Below are 5,124 nucleotides of genomic sequence, written 5' to 3'. Positions count from 1 at the left end.
GATAATATTGTGTAATGAATATAACCGTACGTGTGCGCGATGTGAGGGATGCACATGCTGGTAATGATAGGGTGTGGAAGTGTGGAGGATGACATAGTTGTGCGCGATGTGGGGGTGCACACGATGACTCCAACTATGTGCGCAATGTGGGGGTTGCACATGAGCTGGGTGAGGCGGCGGTGATATGCATGCTGAAATATGTATATGTATATATGTATGTTATAAAAAGTTTATTAAAATATTTTTGATTGGGTTGTATGTTGGCATTGTTAATTTCTGACATATTTTCCTTTTCTTTAACATCATGGTTGATCATGAATTTCCAATGTAAAAAGATTAATTTATCTAGTTTGAAATGAGAGGTTTTAACAAGAAACCCTCGTGCAGTTGAGAGAAACCCTTGTGCAGTTGAGAGGAACCCTCGTACAGATGATGATATGTACCTAAAATACGCTGCAGTGAGAATGCCTTTTCGCTGCAGCTAGAATCTGTCTATTACGATGCGTTGCTTGGATAATTGTCGAAAATTTTCTCTCTTTCCAATTTCATGTTGAACATGATTCCTTCATTATTAAATGATTTAATAACCAAAGGTTTAATGGAGGGGTTTTATTAAGAACTTGAACTAAATTGCCTTGTTTTCAAATAAGTGCATCATGATTTTCAAACCTCCCTTATTGTTGCTTGTTTCCTTCTTATGTTCACTCACTGAGTTTGTACTCACTGTTTTTAACTTCATGTTTTCAGATCAGGAAGTAGTCAGAACCTAGGTTGAGGTGTTCATGTAGCTTTATCTCCTAGGTAGGTATCTTAGCATTCAATAGCTGAACTTCCGCCAAGGTCACTCTACTAGAAGTCAAGAGTCATTTTGTTTGTAAATACGTTCATGTGATGTAAAGTATTAAGATAGGTGTCTTAGACAAGGTATGTATATTGTGATTGGCAATGCCACCGCGAGTTGGCATTGGTTAACATTATTTTGGGTTAATGTGAAATGCAGTTTTTGATTGCTATAGCACATTAATTAGGTACTTATAGGTTGGAAGCATGAAAGGTGACTTTAAGAATAGTTGATGGAATAATGAGTAGGATTATATAAATAGGCTTGATTAGGCTTGGTGGGCTATGGCCATTGGGTCCATGCTCCGGTCATGGCCCTAAATTTGGGTCGTGACAGTTTTCGAACAAAAACCCACTTGTATCCAACGTGGTTCACATTGTCGAGGGTTTGAGCTACAGGCTTGAAAACCTCTCATTTAGCTAGGGAAGTTAATTCAGCCTGGATTGCTTCCTCCTACTTGGGCCAATAATGCCTTTGACTACATTCGATAATAGATCACGATTCATAATCATCATTTATAATCTCATGAGCAGCTAAGAGTGCAAAAGCATCATCGATGATTATTTCATTTCAATTCCAATTCTCATTATAATATGTAATGTTAATCTCAGTATTCCCAAAGTCAGTGGCCTTTTTATGGATTTGTGCCTCTTTAGGAGTAATAAGCTCTTTTGGAGCAAGCTTAACACTTGGCTCTTTTAGAATGGTTTCTAGATTCCTCTTTTTTTGTTTTTGAGGGATAGTGTCTTGTGATCCTATCGGTCTTCCACACTTCAAGCGTGAGCCATTTTGATCCATTTTAACATGTTCTTCAAGAACAGTAATCCTAGCTAGAACATTCATAGCTAGAATATAAGACTTTGTAATCTTGGTAGCATCATTAAATGAGTCAGGAAGTCTATTGGTAATTGCTTGTAAATGGATTATACGTTGCTCCTCATTTTCACATTCATGAGTTATTAAGTCTAAATGGGATAGATTTTTCTCATTTCATGAGAAAATCTCAATTGGTTTATGCTTTTCAAATATGGAAGCCTTAAGTATCCCAATTGGTGGAAACACTATTTCATCAAAATGATAATCTGCGAATCTGGCGATAAAAAGATCACCTATCGTTGGTTCCAAGAACTTAATAATGGATGGTGAATCAAACTTAATGTAAATGCCCAAACGACATTGGAAACCCATTTTAGTCTTTTTTGGCGGTTCTATAGGCACCTGCACAGTGCAACCAAAGGTGAGAAAATGTGAAATGCTTGGTTCAAAGCCTAGAACCAACTGCATGGGAGAGTAGCAGTGGGCGCAAACTAATTAGTGCCTCCGCATGCAAAAACAACATGACCCCATGCTAAATAGTTGAGCTTTATTCTTAATAATAGAATATGAGCTATAATTTAGATGTGCTTAATCAAGGATTCTGCGAATCCGTCCTGAGTATAAACATGTGGAATCGAGTGCTCAACTCGATTCCTAGTGAAGCATAAAAAACATAAAAGCTTTTTGATGTAAATTCACCAGCATTATCCATCCCTATGTACTTGATTGGATAATTAGGGAAATATGCCTGGAGCTTTATAATTTGTGCAAGCAAACATGCAAAGGCGATGTTGCGCTTAGATAACAAGCAAACATGGGACCATTTGCAGAATGTGTCCACTAATATCATGAAATATCATAATGACCCACTTGTCAGTTGTATTGGTCCATAAATATCACCTTGGATTCTTTGCAAGACTGAAAGGGATTCAAGATTTACCTTTGTCACAAAAAGTTTAGTAATGAGTTTTCCTTGTGAAACTTGTGAACAAGTTTCACAAGTATAATCTTTAGACAACAAAACCTTTTTATCCTTTAAAAAGGTGTTCTTTAGTTTTTTAGATTATCTGGCACCTCATCGTAGCTCTTGGGTGACCTATATGATCATGCCAAAGTCCAAATTCATCGAGATTTACCAATCTCCAGGACATGGTGGCGTAGGATTTAACAACTCTAATAGTGACATACTACAATCTCATAGTTGAAGCTTCCAACTTGTCATGGATGGTCATTTGGCCCATCTTATAAGAAGTGATGCAGAGACATTCCTTATTTTTCTCATAAATTATCTTAAGAGGATACCCATTATGGCGTACATCTTTGAAGCTAAGTAGATTTCTCCACGACATGCTTAGTAATGCATTCTCGATATGCAAGGTGGTGCCATTTGGCAAAATAATTGTGGCATTTCCAAAGCCATCAATAATCCCAACGGGACTTGATATTGTACGAATATTTGCCTTTTACAGTGTCACATTTGAGAAAAAGTGTTTGCTACGAAATATGGCATGTGTTGTTGCACTATCAAGCAATCAAACATCTTTACTTTTCTCGGTGATTTCCATTTGCACTTATATTGAAAACTTTAGGTGTCAAGTATCATGAAAATTTGCAAATTAGTCATAGGGTTTCAAATAACAAATATGGAATTAATTTCATAATAATTAAATGACCGTATTGTTTTTCCTTGGGAACAATCAACCAAGGGTAACACATTTAGAGAAAAATATAGTAAAATCCTTAAATCTTAAGTCTAGGTTGTCTTCCACCGTTCTGATGCCTTATCATGGCAATCAAGGTCCTTGAAGAAATCAAAGACTTCTAAGGATGTTTTTGCTTCTATAGGAGCAATTAGAGTCATTTCAATGAAGGCATTGTTAGCTTCAACGAGTCATTTCAACGAAGGCATTGTTTGCTTCAATGTTAGCTATAACAGTAGGATTCTTAATGGCATGAGTTTCAACATGCTTGCCCTTATTCTTTAAGGATGCCTGGTATAAATTAGCAAAATTTTTTGGCGTACAATAGGTACACGAATAGTGTCCAATCATGCCACAATGATGGCAGTTACTTTCATCATGCTCATTCTTGGGTTTCTTGCCCTTACCATGCTTTGGGCCAAGATTGGATTGCCTAGGGCGGTAAACCTCTCGCCACCCTAACGTGGGTTATGCCTTTGCTTGCTTTCACAACGCTTAAATTGGCCTGTATTCTTGCTAGAACAAAAATTTGCTTCAAGCAATGCTTTCGAGCCAGCAGGTCAAGATCATGGTTCTTGAGCAGTAGTTTATTAGTTTGTTAGGCAATCAGGAGGGCAAAAATCAATTCTGAATACGTCTTAAATTGACGCTACTGGTATTGCTATTGCAATACAATAGTTAAAGCATGGAAGGTGGAGAAAGTTTTCTCTAATAGCTCTGATTCAGTGAGCTTAACACCAGATAACTTTAGTCAAGACACAATATCAAATAAGGTTGAGTTATAGTCGAACATTGATTTGAAATCTTGTAGCCTGAGATGTTGCCAGTCATAGTGTGCCTGAGAGAGGATAATAGTCTTGATATGATCTAGACTTGGCAATTGGTGTTTTTGTGTCTTAAACGTGTCAGACACGATTAGACACGAAACACGTTAAGGTCAAACACGAACAAAACATGAATAATATTCATGTCTTAAATTTAAAACACATACACGTAGACGTTCAATAACCGTGTAACATGACACGACACGATTAATAACACAATTAACACGTTGAACATGATTAAATAAAAATATTTATAATTAAATATAATTTTATTTTTTAAATTTAAAATCAATAATTATAAAAATAATTATAAAAAAATAATATAACATCAAATATAACAAAAAAAGTTCAAAATTTCGATTTAGGCATGACATAATTACATTATTATCTTTATAAATTTTTAAGAACTTATTAAAATAATTATTTAAAATTATTTAAGTAAGGCTAAAATAATCTTTGACTATTAATTTTTAACAAGTTAATAAACGTTTCACATATGCACGTTTAAACATGATAACACAATTAACACGATCAGTGTTTAAACGTGTTACTCATGTCTGACACGTTAAGATACAAAAATTTTCTCGTCTTAAATGTGTCAGACACGATTAGACATGAAACATGTTAAAGTTAAACCCAAACCTATTGAACCTCACGTCTTCCCGTGTTGAGTCCAAAATTACCAAGTCTAGTATGATTATACCTTTTTTTCAACCTCGTCCACAGGATCTCAGTGTAAAGCCCGACCTTATAAAATACTATTCATGACTTACATGTGATGATAGCATGATTGCATGCTAGGAGAGTCCCGAAAAATTTACAAAAGTCGGTATTGTACCTAGAGGTACAACAAAGTTTATTTAATCCTCGAACTAGATCAAATAGGAATTTTAAGGTGAGATTAAGAGTTTCACAGTTCATGGATGACTTAAAATGGTAATTT

This window comes from Theobroma cacao, chromosome 5, assembly GCF_000208745.1.
Source record: "Theobroma cacao cultivar B97-61/B2 chromosome 5, Criollo_cocoa_genome_V2, whole genome shotgun sequence".
In the NCBI taxonomy this organism is placed as follows: Eukaryota; Viridiplantae; Streptophyta; class Magnoliopsida; order Malvales; family Malvaceae; genus Theobroma; species Theobroma cacao.
The sequence above is the reverse complement of the archived record's forward strand: the minus strand, read 5'-3'. Positions refer to the sequence as shown.